At 41.9% G+C, this 14927-nt stretch overlaps 1 protein-coding gene across 5 annotated transcripts in view; it reads right to left on the bottom strand.

Annotated features, from left to right (window-relative positions):
* The window catches only part of RYR1 (ryanodine receptor 1), a 1245571-nt gene that overhangs the window by 603642 nt on the left and 627002 nt on the right, over nucleotides 1-14927 (bottom strand). The window lies entirely within an intron of this gene.

Genomic DNA, 14927 nt, shown 5'->3' with positions numbered 1-14927 from the left:
GGAAATATGCTCTTACAATTTTCTATGGCCAAAATTAGACCTACTGAAACCTTGCTCCCTTTGGGGAAGAGTATGTTTATTTCTTCAACCACATTGGAAGACTTTCCTGCTAAAGTAATTAATTTTCTTAATGATTCATCCTTCTATCTACTGAATTCTCTAGATCACCTATCTTTTCTACATGATTAGTATCTCCCTTTGATCCTTGCCCAGCTAATATTACACATCTAGCTACTTGCACTGCTGCCCCCATCATCACGGACACTTGCAATCCACAATCATTAACGCCAAAGACATTTGTGATCCCCCTCAGACATGGCTCCAAATTATGTATATACCAAGGTCAACCTGGTATCCTGGAATGACTAAGGATGATTATGGATCAATGGGAACAGCTGCCCTGATACCATTGAACCTTTTAGTGGCCTTTGATACCTTGCCTAATGCTATGCTAATTTCACATCTTCATGGCTTTGATATCAGATCTAAGGTTTTTAATTAGATAGTTATTTTCTCACTGGCTGATGACAAGCAATCATTATCCCTTCTTATTAGTCTTCTTACTGTGCCCCTCAAGTGGTGTTTACTAGGGCTCTTTAATGAGCTCTATATTGTTCCTTCTTAATGCCATCCCTTTGTCCATCTTGATTTGATCTTTTGGATTTTCCTTTTTGGGATATGCAGAAAATAGTCAGATCAGATAAGAGACAGATAGGATAGTAAACTTAAACCTTTGCAAAGCTACTTCCAGAACTGCATTGCTACAGGATCTAAACACCCCACTCACTGTTCCCTCATGATCTGATCAGGTACTTTGTGCCCCCCTGATTTTGCTGCCCCACCCTCTCCTGTAACTACTGCTCACGATTTGGGATTTATATTGGGCCAGTCTTTCATATTAGCTTATCAGAATATCTCTGTCGCATGTTTTTTCTATCTTTGCATAGTGAGGAAATGTTATCTAAATTGACTTTATTCTGTTACTTCAAAGTAATCCAATCATTAACCCCTTGTGTGCCACGCCCTTTCCCCGCCCTGTGCCGGCCGTTGCATTAGCGGGCGGGGTTTATGACGAGCTGGACTCGTCATGGGCACAGCGCAACCGCGGCCCATGACGAGTCCAGCTCGTCATGGGCACAGAAGGGGTTAATAGGCTCCTGCCTGAATTTCTCTAATTCAATGTATCTTTGGGTTCCAGATTATTTAACCAACCATCTGCAATGTGTTCAGAATGCTGCAATCCAACATTTGTTGGCCTCTACCTGGAGGCATCTATTTCAGGCCCCTTTGCAAAATTACTTATGCTGCTTGTATGAAATGTTCAAAATTCATAAGTCACTGTAGCTAGCATAAAGCAGTAAATGATAAAGGGGCTAAATTTCCCAACATCATCTTCCTTCTATATCACTTCTAGAATACTCCATTCTTCCAGAAATGTATATGTAAAGATAGTTAAAATGAACAATACTTGTATAGGTGGACACAAACATTTGCCTACCTAATGGCAAACATTACGTATCCTGACTATAGCTTTTTGATTTTTAACGAAACTATCTTACTATCCACAATATTCTAAAAACTTATTATTTGTCAACCACGTCTGATACTACGGATACTGGTTTTGTACTATTATCGAGAAAGTTAGCTCTTCAACTTTAAGACATCATTTTGGGCATTTTCACACTCTATGAATGTAAGCAATAAAGAAAATTAACATTTATAAGAATGAATGGGTTGGGTGGGCTTTCTCTCAGGAAGAAAAACGTTCAAATGTAGCAGCAACTCAGAATGGGAAAAGGGAGAGGAAAAAGGACAAGAAAAGTAAAGCTAGGCACAAGCAAAGATGAGGTGTATTGTCTGTGCCTGTCAAATACAAAAAATAAACAATAATTTTGTGCAAAATATATTTCTGTGCATCACCTTCAATGGTTTCTAAACTTCCAATTTCATATGAAGAAGGAGCACACCCTCAGTGTGTCCAATTACCACTGTTGGAAACAAATATGATAGCTGAAGGCCCAAGTTTCAGATCCTATATTACAGAACTGCAGACATTTACTACCTCAGATGCAGCCTACTGCAAATAAATCTAGAAGTACAGTTTTCTGTCTGTGGGACATGAGTGGTATCTCGAAACTGAGTGAAGTGCAGGTTAGAGGTGAGATCGAATCAAATGCTGAGCTTAGTATAGAGTGTGACTTCCATAAGATCCAGTTCTTTACAAGGTTGCCCTGATGACCTTCCTGTAGTTTATCGCTCTAGACAGATTGACCAGCAAGACAATTATCTTAAGTTTATAAGACACTAACTAATATTTTTCAACTGACCTAATAGTCCGATTGCGAGAGCTACAGGAAGTAGGCTTTGGTAGGCTGACAAAGGAGTGAAAGAATACTAAAATGGTACCAAAAGAGGGGCATTTCTGACCCGACTGAGACATATTCAATTTCACTAGTTGCACAAAGTGTATTTTACAGCAAAGAGGCTATGGAAGAATCAGCTGAGTTGATTGCTAGATTACCTTAGTTGTCTTACACATGTCTCTACATGGTTGGGATACAATGTTGTTAAGGATTTCTAGGGAGAGGTCTCCCACCTTTCGCATGAGTTGTTAGGTTGTTGATTTAAACTTACTAATAAACATGCACTTCTGTGCCTTGTTGGGGACCAGGGTCACACTGGGAAGGAAAAAAATATTGATAAACCTGGGGTTTCTTTTGATCAAATGGGACATTTTGAAGGATTGGAGGAACAGCAGCACAAGAGATTGCTGAGCCGCTTGGGGCATGAATATGTGCTCACTGTTGGAGGCACCCTAATAGATAATCAAGGGATATCCCTGAAAACCTGCTAAGATTTAGGGTGCTTGGACATACTTCTATAGTTTTTTACACACATAAGGGTTATGGAGCCTTAAACAAGTTGTCCTGTTGGAGTTCAGAAAAATGTTCTTTGACATTATCTACACCCAAGAGATGTTAGTGTGTCCTATGCTGTAAGAACACATGTAGCAGCTGCTGATTGCGGTCATCATTGTCACTGCATTGTCACCGGTTTGTATGTGAAAAATGTCTGTTTTTAAATGCCAATAAGTTTGGTTATAAAAGAAATCTATAAGTTTGTCAAAATCTCTGAAATAGTTAAATGTTTGTGAACGGTTGGAAGAAAAAGGTACTTGCCTGCGGTAATGATCTTTCTGGTGGATATTTTATCTACATGAAGATTCCTCACCTGTAGAATAATCCCACTCGTCAGACTGGATTTGGAAACTTCAAAGTTATCATGTCACCGGTAGGCAATGCTGGCTTCATATCAACGCCAGTAGTGGCATCAGATGACGTCACCAAAGCCATGTAAGCCCAGCCTGGCGCATCAACGTCGGTTTTCACCCCTTCTTCCCTGTCTTGAGGTATTTGACATTGATAAGAGTAGTGCAGTGTCTAAATATAAGCATATTGGGGATCCTATTAACTTTCCGTATAACTATTTATCAAATGGAGAGGGGGGTGTGATCAAATGGAGAGTCGGGCGGACCAATGAGGAATATGCAGGTCGCATATCCACCATTCTTCTATCTACAGATTCTGCACCTGTAGAATATATTCCACAGCCATATCCACCTAGGAGGAGGGTTGATGGATGGTTATATCAGGAAATTCGGCTAAAATGAACATATTCTCGCATTTCAGAACCCCAGCAGTAATGCTTGGTGAATGTGTCCAGAGATGCAGACGTGGCTAACTTGCATATCTCTGCAATAGGAACTCCTCTTGCAAGGGCAGAAGTGGTGGCCTTGGCCCTGGTAGAAAGGGCCCTAATTCTTTCTAGTGTTTCTTCTTTGGCCAGCGCATAGCATGTCTTAATGCAGAGGGTGATTCACCCTGAAAGGGCCCTTTTCTGCACCACTTTATTTTTCTTGGTACAGTACGAAGAACTGGTCATCCAGTAATGTGTCCTTGGTGCTGTCCAGGTAATGGTTGACTGCCCGCCTATGGTCTAATCTATGCAACTGCTACCCCTCCTTAATAGGAAGGGCATGGGATAGAAGGTTGGAAGGGTGATGTACTGACTCATATGGAATGGGAGTCACCACCTTAGGTAGAAAAGCAACTGTGGCTATCAACACCAACTTCTCAGGGTAAAAGAATGCAAAAGGTGGACGTGAAGTAAGAGTCTGCAACTCGGTCACCTGTCTGGCTGAAGTTATAAAAAACTGTTTTCAAGGTCAATATCCTTAAAGGACAACTGTTTCAGAATAGTTAACACTAAATTAAAGTGCCAATAGGGAATAACAAATGAGGGTGGGGGATACATATTTGTTAATGCCTTCACAAAACGTATTACAATGGGGGATTTGAAGAAGGACAGCTGGTCTGGCAGACAGAGGAATACCGACAAAGCCATTAAATACACCTTGGCAGTACAGATCACACAACACCTCTGGCCAAGGGAAAGAGTAAATTGTAGATCCTGGGATACAGAAGGTATATGTTGTTGTCCAGGCCCCATGCAACAAAGCTACTCCATCTGCCAGCGTAAGCCAATTTTGTAGAGGGGCGAAACTCAGAAAGAATGATGTCAACCACTTTCTGTGGCAGCTGAAAGGAACTCAGATGTCCCCGCTCAATCTCCAAGCATGCAGGTGGAGTCCTCGGAGACTGGGGTGCAGTACCATCCCCTTCAACTGGGAGAAGAGGTCCGGTCTAAATAGCAGCCTAAACAGCGAACATGTGGAGAAGTGCACCCTCCCTAGCCAATCTAGGATGATGAGAATGACTTGTGGGTGGTCTTGGCATATCTTTCTCCTGAGGATCTAAGGGTATAGGAGGAAACTCATGGTGCAGTGTAAAATTCCATTTCAACTGAAATGCATCACTCACAGATACTCCAGTAAACAGATATTGGAGGGCACAGAACCACTGGCAGAGAGAATTGTTTGAGGAGACAAACAGATCCCCCTGAGGATAATGTTGGCTCAGGCTGTCGGTTGTGAATTGTCACATCAACGTGCGGGGATCCCAGAGCACTTTTAAAAATATATATATTATATATATATATATATATATATATATATATATATATATATATATATATATATATATATATATATATATATATATATATATATATATATATATATATATATATATATATATATATTCACTTAAAAAACCATAGGTTTCACACATGTTATAGTTAGTAGGGCATTTCACTCGTGAAAAACCAATGAAATTCCCCCGTTATAGTTAGTGCAGGCAACTATAACTCACGGGACCGCAATCCTCTGCTGATGACGTCAGATATTACATCACTGTATTTAGACACTTATTTACCCATGTCTTCTTCCATCAATTTTTAGCTATACATATATTACAAATATTTTTTTGGGAGAAAAACACATATGTCATCAGTGATGTAATATCTGACGTCATCAGCAGAGGATTGCAGTCGCGTGAGTTATAGTTGCCTGCACTAACTATAACGGGGGAATTTCATTGGTTTTTCACGAGTGAAATGTCCTACTAACTATAACATGTGTGAAACCTATGGTTTTTTAAGTGAATTTGCAAGGTTTTTTAAATGCTAATTCCTAACTATAACGTTTGTGAAACCTATGGTTTTTTCAGTGAATTTGTACGGTTTTTTAAATGCTAAGTTATGTATTTATTTATTTTTTTTAATTTTTTGCCGTGCGCGCACGGTACACGTAGTCGCGGAATCGTTACGCGAAGTTCGCAGAATTTTTCCGTTTCCGCCGTGCGCGTACGTTACGCGCATTCGGCGATTTTTCGAAAAAAAATTACAATTAATTTTTTTCCTTGGGGGTCCTTCTGGGACCCCCTGACAAAGGCTAGGGGGTCAGGAACTGTCCACCCTGCCCCCTTCTCACGTTCTCCACCTTTGTTTTTCACCCCCTCAGACTGCGAGAGACAAAATGGCGGCCGACACTTCCTGGTTTCGACCGATTCGAATGTTTACTAAGATCTAACAACCAATCAGAATCGCGCTCGCGCACGGCGGCGTGCGCGTACGGTAAGCTTACGGTACGCGCTCGGAGCGCGCCTATAGATATATATATTGATTTAAATGCTATTTTCTCAGGAAATACTGAACCGATTTACACGAGACCTTCAAAAGGCACATCCCTGACCTGAGGGCTACCTCTCTGCCAAATTTCAAGTAATTCTGTTCAGCCGTTCGGGCTGTAGCTCGGACTAAAGGTCCTATGGAAAAATGCATGGGGAAACGCGTTTTGGGACCCCCCCTTTTTCTCAGCCCCCGCTTGACGAATCCCCCCGAGACTTTCAGGGAAGGAGCGGAGCGGAGCGCTCCACCTATTTTGAGAATTTCGCGAGGATTCGTCAATCGGCGACAAAGTTATTCCAAATAGAATGTTGCGGATTTCCTATGGAAACACGGTCCTAACTATAACTATCTACTGGCGACCGCCAGTAGATAATATATATATATATATATATATATATATATATATATATATATATATATATCACATTGAATTGCATTTTTATTTTACAAAGAAGCCAATTGCATAAAAAAGTGTCTCTAATAAAAAGTGGCCATAGAAAATCTTTCACAAACCTTTTTAAAAGGATAAGGAAAGGGAATATGAGACATTGTTAGCCAATTGGCTGCACTGTAAAGCTTAGTAGAAAAACTGGCACTGTGCCCGCTGTATCCCATCATGCCTCATCGGTGACAAGTAGGTCCAGTCATGTTTATGGAAATCAGGAATCCTGTGTGAATGAATTGTTGAGAGCTGTAGTCCTTCCTCTCCGGGGAAGTGGGAGGGTTTCTTATAACTTTGATAAGGTTTCCCCTGGAAGAGAACTAGGATTAAAGGTGAGTAACGTTCCCTTCTCTTCCAGGGGATCCTACTCAATAGTCATAAGCTCTGAATATAATAGCAAGCCCATCCCCCAATAAGTGAACATGAAATGAAACAGCTCCAGCAAGCACCAGAAAAGGTTCCTCAAATTAGCCTGACCAACTTGAGTATCCAGGTTACATTCTGAATCTAGATAGTAGTGTCTAGTGAAAGTATGACCAGATCTCCAAATAGCTGCTCTACATATTTCTGAACTAAAGACATTCCTAATAAGAACTATAATTGCAGACTTTCCCTATGTAGAATGTGCTACCAGGTAGGGGCTTCTTAGCAATTTGATATGACAGAAGTATACCAGAGACTATCCATCTAAAAATTATTTGCTTTGATGATGGAAAGCCTGTTCTTACTGAACCATAATTAATAAAAAGAGGATCCAATTTAATCACATCTTTTGGTTTGTCTAAGTAACATTTTGGGACTCTTTTAACATCGAGAGAATGTAGAGAGCTCTTGGCTGGAGTCGATGAATTAGAAAAAAAAGTATGTAATGAAATGAAATAATTAATGTGAAAATCAGACACCACCTTGGGAAGAAAACTATGACGAGTTCTCATTATAACACTATTATCATGAATAACTGTATCGTTCTACAGAGCATAACACCTGAATTTTATTCACTCTATGTACCGATGTGATAGCCACTAAGAAAACCAACTTCCATGTAAGATGTTGTAAAGAGGCTTTATGAATGGGTTTGAGGGGGAGTCCTATTAGTTTAAATAGGACTATGTTTCTAGTTCCCAAGGAGGAGATAGAGAAATAAGTAGAGGAAATACCTTTATAAGCCCTTCTAGGAAGTCTTTAATTACAGCTATTCTAAAGAAAGAGGTTTGCAATAGAGATTTCCTATAGGCTGTTATACCCGCAAGATGTACTTTAATAGAAGAAAATTGTAAACAAGACCTTTCCAGATGAAGCACATAATGTATAATCACTTCTTCCTGACACAAGTATGGGTTGTAATTGTTTTGTATGCGCCATATGCGAAACCTCTTCCATTTAAAGACATACAATTTTTTCGTGGTACTCTTTCAGCCTCTTGTAATATGTCATACATTCTTTTGGAAGACCTAGATGGCTTAATGGAGAAATTCAGAAATGGAAGGTTGGGGTGCCAAAGCTGTCCTCTAAACTTGTATAGGAAATGCTGTCTGCATGGCAATCTCTTGTGTGGTTGCTCTGACAGATGAAGAAGATCCGTGAACCTCCACTGACAAGGCCATTCCTGTACTATCATTATCATTATGGTTTTGGACTTGTAGAATTTGATGAGCACTGTTGGTATGAGAGGAATTGGGGAAAATGTGTATAGAAATTTCCTGACCAGTCTATCAAAAGGCAGTCCCTTTAAACCCTGGTTGGGAGAACCTGGATGGGTAGTCTTGGCATTTTTGTTGTTTACGTCTGCAAACAAATCTATTAGCGGATAGCCCCAGTCTTGAAAAACATCTTGCAAGACCTCATCGTTTAGAACCCAGTTGTGGTTTACTTGAAATACTCAGCTGACTCAATCTACCTATACATTCTGAATGCTTGGGAGATGAATAGCTGTTACTGTTAAGTTGCTGGTTAATAACCATTTCCTTATGGCTTGAGCTTCAAGAGCTAGAGGTTAAGAATGCATTCCTCATTGCATGTTGAGGTAATGCATTTTTGTTGTATTTTCAGTCTGAACAAGCAGGGAGTTTGTTGTTATTGATGGAAGGACTGACTTCAGGGCCAGAAAGACCAATCTCGATTCTAGAAGATTGATCTAAGTCTTTTCTTTGTCCGACCGTGCCCCTTGGGTTTGCAGGTGTCCGATATGATCTTCCCAACCCTGGCGATCAATGATTGAATTGCCATAACCTGATGGAATTGTATGTTCCTCAGTTGTTTCCACCATGGAAGAGATAGGATTGCAGGCTGAGAGAGGGTCAGTTTCTTTTCCAATGATCCGAGAACTGATGCCACTGATCTTTTAAGAATTGTTGCAAGGGCCTGATGTGAAGCCTTGCATGTGAAACTAGAAAGATGCAAGAAGCCACTGACCCCAGTAGAGATATGAAATGCCTCACCGTTTGATGAAGAGTACCTAAGAGATTGTGACTCTTCAGACTGACTGATAATAACCTCTCCTCCGAAGGATACACTTTTGTGGATTGGGTATCCAAGATTGCTGCAAGATATTTTGGGCCATATGTAGGTAGCCTCACATTTACCGATTCATAAATACCGAATTTTACCGATTCGGTATTTATGAATCGGTAAATAAGATGTAGGTAATAATTCGGTAAATTTTACCGAATCGGAAAAATTCTGTAATTATGAATCGGTATTTACCGATTCGGTAATGAGGCATACCTTCCCATTGATTCCTATGGGCCTGGAGGCCCATAGGAATCAATGGGAAGCCATTCACCATTACCGATTCGGTAAATACCGATTCGGTAATGGGGGGAGCATATTCAAGGGTGGCAGGGTGTCACATTGACACCCTGTTGCACCCCTGAATCTTGCATGTGTGCACATGTGGCGCACATACATGCCCTAAGGGCATGTATGTCTGCCACATGGCACTCTTAAATCTGCAAAATATTACTTTTGGCAAGGTATTCGTTATTTATCACCAACCTGTATTTGGTGGTAAATAACGAATTCTTAATACTAATTTTCACTCTTTAGAGTGCTCCCTACATATGATTTCAGGATTCGGTATTTACCGAATCGGTATTTTACCGATTCGGTAATTTACCGAATCCTGAAATTATGCCTCCTACATCTCAAATAGCTAAATACCGGTCGGTAACAGGATATTTACCGAATTTCGGCCGTTACCGACCGGTATTTAGCTACCTACATGAGGTCCTATATCTTTAAAGTTGGGTGGGTAGCAAACCTTCTCAGGTTTACCTGAAGACCAAGGTTAGTCTTTGAGGACATTTTTCTCTGCCTCCATTGCTGATGCGCCTTTTATTAGCCAGTTGTCCAGGTAAGGATAGACAATGATTTTTTGCTTCCTCAGATAGGCTGCAACAACTGCCATGCATGTTGCGAATATTCGAGGAGCTGACTTTAGCCAAAAGGTATGACTTTGTATTGATAATGGTTTGTGCCAACTTTAAAACTAAGACAGTTTCGATGTTTTGCTATTATTGAAATATGAAAGTAGGCATCTTGGAGGTCTACTGAAAACATCCTGCCTCTTTGGTGAAGTTGAGGATAGATCTGTTGTAATGCCAACATTCTGGCGTTCTCTCTATTTATGTACTTGTTTAGTACTTGAAGCTCGAGTATGGGTCTGAATTCTTCTTTTGGTCCTTTCTTTTGCACAGAAAATATCGGGAATAAATTGCCAATCCGCTCTGGTGATGAGCAACTTCCTCCACTGCATGCTTCTGCAATAGATTGTTGATGTCCTTTTGCAGTAGGTCTTTCTGATACAGCAATGGTTTGGATGGTGAACTGAAGGAGGAGAAGACCTGAAGTGAACAGAATATACATTCTGAATATTATTAAAGACCCATTTGTCTGTTGTTATTAAGCGCCATTCTTCCAGATGCTTGGTAATACTTTACCCCACTGGAGTGGGAAGCAGAGAAGGAGGAAGAAAAGTCTCATTGCTTAACCAGAGGTTTTCCTGAGGATGTAGACTTCTGCTGTGTTCCCCTACCTCTTGATGGCTTTCGAGAGTGCTAGGGTTGTCTTGGCTGCTGTTGGTGAACCCTCTGAGAAAAATATATCCTATCATAGTGTTTCTACCTCCTACAATATTCTCATTGCTTTTCTAGGCCAACAGCCTTCAAGATGTCCATCTCAGTTTTCATTCAGGACATCTCGTTGTCTGCATGAGACCTAAAGAGCGTGTTCAATGAAAATGGCAAATTCAGACTTTGATATTGCGCTTCTGGTTTGAGTCCAGTGATTCTAGGCAAAGATGATTTCTGTGAGCAGATCCCATGACAATATCCCTGAGCAGCCAAATCGGACATGGCAGCTGATGCACCTACGATCTGATTTGCCACTAGGTCATCTTCATTTAAGATTTCTTGCAACTCTTGCCTGTCTTCTTTGGGGAGTTTTTCTATAAATCTGTGCAACGAATCCCATAGAGATCTGTCATATATCCCCAACAAGGTGGAAGCACTGGCAACGTTCATTGTCTATGTTGATGTTCCACACATCTTTTTCCAAGAGCATCTATTTGTTTACTTTCTTAATCCGGTGGTATGAAAGATGAAGCTACAGTGTGTGACTTCTTTGCTGCCACTACAATGACAGAATTCGGAGGAGGGTTTGCTCTAAAGAACAGAGGATCTTAGTTGGAGGAGCTGCAGCCGTTAGCGAGGTTTTAGGAGTGACTTATACTATCTGGAGATCCGGTGAAGAAGAAACACTCCTGGAGGTTACCACCTGGACATCCTGCGGTGACGATTTTTTCCTCGACGTCACCCTAGGTCTCTTGGCAGGAGGAGACCTGTGACTGGACTGCAACTTCCTCGATGTCGATTTCCTCGGTGACAGTCTAGGCCCCAATGGCGATCCGTGTGGCCTCGACGTTGACCTTCTCGGTGACGGATGCTTCGATGTTGACCTTCTGGGTGACGGATGCTTCGAAGTCGACCTTCTTGGTGACGGATGCTTCGACGTCGACCTTCTCGGTGATGGATGCTTCGACGTCGAGTGCCTTGACAGCGACTTCCTTGTAGGCGACGTCAACCTCCTCGACGGCGATCACCTTCTATGACGCTCAGTTTGAGAATGACTGCGTCTTACCAGCGTCCAGTTCCTCGGTGTCCGGCTCGACGTTGATGCTTGTGGCACTCTCGACGTCGGCAGTGCCTTCGACGTCGCTACAAGTCCTCTCGGAGGCAGGCTGTTCTGTCGACGTTGAAAAGTTGACATCGAGCGACTGCCTCCCGCCGTTGTAGGCGAGCCAGAATTGGATCGCCTACGAGATGGTGTCGACGTCGGCCTGTGATGGGACTTCGTACCTGAAGTCGTTCGCTTCTCAGGCGAATGGTGCCTCGACGTCGACTTCGACGCTGAAGGAGAGGACAAGGGTACTTTCTACGCCGATCTGTCCCCCGAAGGTGTATGGGACTGGTGTTTCCTCTTCTCACCCTTGTCTTTGCGTTCTAACCTTTTTTGAGAGGAGGGCTTCTTCGAGAGATGTTCTTCTCAGCCACTTGCTGACTCCTTTCCTCTCTCCTGCATAGCATGCAGTTTGATCTTCTCCCTTTCTCTAAGGGTTCTTCTCGAATTTTATTTGCAGTGGTAGCACTCTTCTGGTCTGTGAGATGATGGTAGACAAGCAATACAGACCGAGTGCGGGTCTGATTTGGACATCTTTTTTCCACAGGCCGTACATTTATTAAATAAGACCGGCATTTTGACAGGAAAAAATTAACCAAATTCAGAAAAACAGCAACATTTAGTACCCCAGGTACTAAAGACGTTGAGTGAAACTAAACAAATTCACTTTAGAACAACAATTAGTGAGAAAAAACCACTAACTGACGAGCTCAATGCTCCAGGATCTTCACAGAAGGAGCCGGAAAAAAGAACTGACCTAACTGTCACCTGTGGTGCATGATGGGAGCCAGGGGGTTCCTGGAGGTCTTAAAGGCACGGCGCCAGTATTTTTCAACTGTTCTATATGCAGCCTCTCTAGGCTAATTTGCCTCTATGATCTTGCGTTTTTACCTTTGAAAATAAAGGCTGTATTTTTCAAAGCAAACTGAAAGCAGTTTTCTTTATCTGTATCATGAAAATACCATGGTGTATGTTTCTTTATTATTTCAAATGTAAAAGACTTACAATGCAATTGTGGCAGATTTGAGCCTAGTAATATGTTTTTTAGGCTGCATATATATATATATATATATATATATATATATATATATATATATATATATATATTCACTGAAAAAACCATAGGTTTCACACACGTTATAGTTACGAATTAGCATTTAAAAAACCTTGCAAATTCACTTAAAAAACCATAGGTTTCACACATGTTATAGTTAGCTGGACATTTCACTCGTAAAAAACCAATGAAATTCCCCCGTTATAGTTACTGCAGGCAACTATAACTCACGCGACCGCAATCCTCTGCTGATGACGTCAGATATTACATCACTGTATTTAGACACTTATTTACCCATGTCTTCTTCCATTAATCTTTAGCTATACATTTATTACAAATATTTATTTTTCATAAAGACACATATGTCATCAGTGATGTAATATCTGACGTCATCAGCAGAGGATTGCGGTCGCGTGAGTTATAGTTGCCTGCAGTAACTATAACGGGGGAATTTCATTGGTTTTTTACGAGTGAAATGTCCAGCTAACTATAACATGTGTGAAACCTATGGTTTTTTAAGTGAATTTGCAAGGTTTTTTAACTGCTAATTCGTAACTATAACGTGTGTGAAACCTATGGTTTTTTCAGTGAATTTGTACGGTTTTTTAAATGCTAAGTTATGTATTTATTAAAAAAAAAATGTCAGGTTTTTCACCGTGCGCGCACCGTGAAAAAACATTTTTTTTTTAATTTTTAAATCGCGAGGTGCGCGCACCCTGCGAGCACGGTGCGCTTCGCGCACCGAGCACCCACGGTTCGCAGTGCGTGCAGTGCGCGCAGGGTGCGCGCACCTCGCGATTTAAAAATAAAAAAAAAAATGTTTTTTTCTCCCTTGGGGGTCCTTCTGTGACCCCCTCACCAAGGCTAGGGGGTCAGGAACTGTCCACTCTGCCCCCTTTTCACGTTCTCCACCTTTTTTTTTTCACCCCCTCAGACTGCGAGAGACAAAATGGCGGCCGACACTTCCTGGTTTCGACCGATTCGAATGTTTACCGACATCTAACAACCAATCAGAATTGCACTCGCGCACGGCAGGGTGCGCGCACCGTGCGTGCACGGTGCGCGCGTATAGATATTGATATGCTTTTAAATGCTATTTTCTCAGGAAATACTGAACAGATTTACACCAGACCTGCAAAAGGCACTTCCTTGACCTTATGGCTACCTCTCTGCCAAATTTCACGTAATTCTGTTCAGCCGTTCGGGCTGTAGCTGTGTCTAAAGGTCCTATGGAAAATAACATGGGGAAAACGCGTTTTGGGACCCCCCTTTTTTTTCGGCCCCCGCTTGACGAATCACCCCGAGACTTTCAGGGTAGGAGCTGAGCGGAGCGCCCCATTAGTTTTGAAAATTTCGCGAGGATTCGTCAACCGGCGCCAAAGTTATTCAAAATAGAATTTTGAGATTTCCTATGGAAACTATTGATGAGTATCCCCTGGAAGAGAACTATGGTGCCGGAGCTGGAAAGTCCAGCATCTGTGGTGCTGGTGACAATGGATTCGGCAGAGTGGAGTTGGGGCTGGTAGCGTTGGAAAGGAAAGCATCAGTCCCGGAGGAGTCGACTCAAGGTTTGAGTCCAGCTGAGGTACAGGCACAGAGCCGCCAGGAGCAGGGTCAGACAGTCCCACTGCAACTAACTCTGGCTCTGATGAGGAGGATCCTGAGGGAGATTGGGGTCATTTGTGAGGCTTACTTCTCCCAGATCTTTTCTTATGCTTCCTATGCTTCTTTATTTCTGTTCCTGAGGAATGCGACAAAGGAGATCTGGAAAGGGGTTTCAAGCAAAAACAACTCTCCCTGTCCTCACTGGCCCAGACTATAAACAACTTGGCTCACGCTCCTTGACTGCCTTAGGTTACATATTGCGGCATGATTTGCAGCAACGGAAATCGTGGTCTGATCTCAAGAACGACAAGCATATGGAGTGTGGATTCATGAGGGACATCTGTCCCTAGCAATCCCTACAAGCCTTACAGCCTGAACATTTTGGGGGTGTCATTGCACTGCACTAGAGTATGAAATTTCTGCAAGGTAAACTCAATACTCTCACAAGAAAGTGAGCTCTGGATCAACATCAAAGGCACAGAAAAAAGGGAACTGGCACTGTTGCGCTGGTTTGGGCACTATACAGGTTCAGTGACAATATCTAGTGCCACCTATGGTGTTGAT

Source organism: Triturus cristatus, chromosome 9, assembly GCF_964204655.1.
Source record: "Triturus cristatus chromosome 9, aTriCri1.1, whole genome shotgun sequence".
Taxonomy (NCBI): domain Eukaryota; kingdom Metazoa; phylum Chordata; class Amphibia; order Caudata; family Salamandridae; genus Triturus; species Triturus cristatus.
The sequence above is the reverse complement of the archived record's forward strand: the minus strand, read 5'-3'. Positions and strand labels throughout refer to the sequence as shown.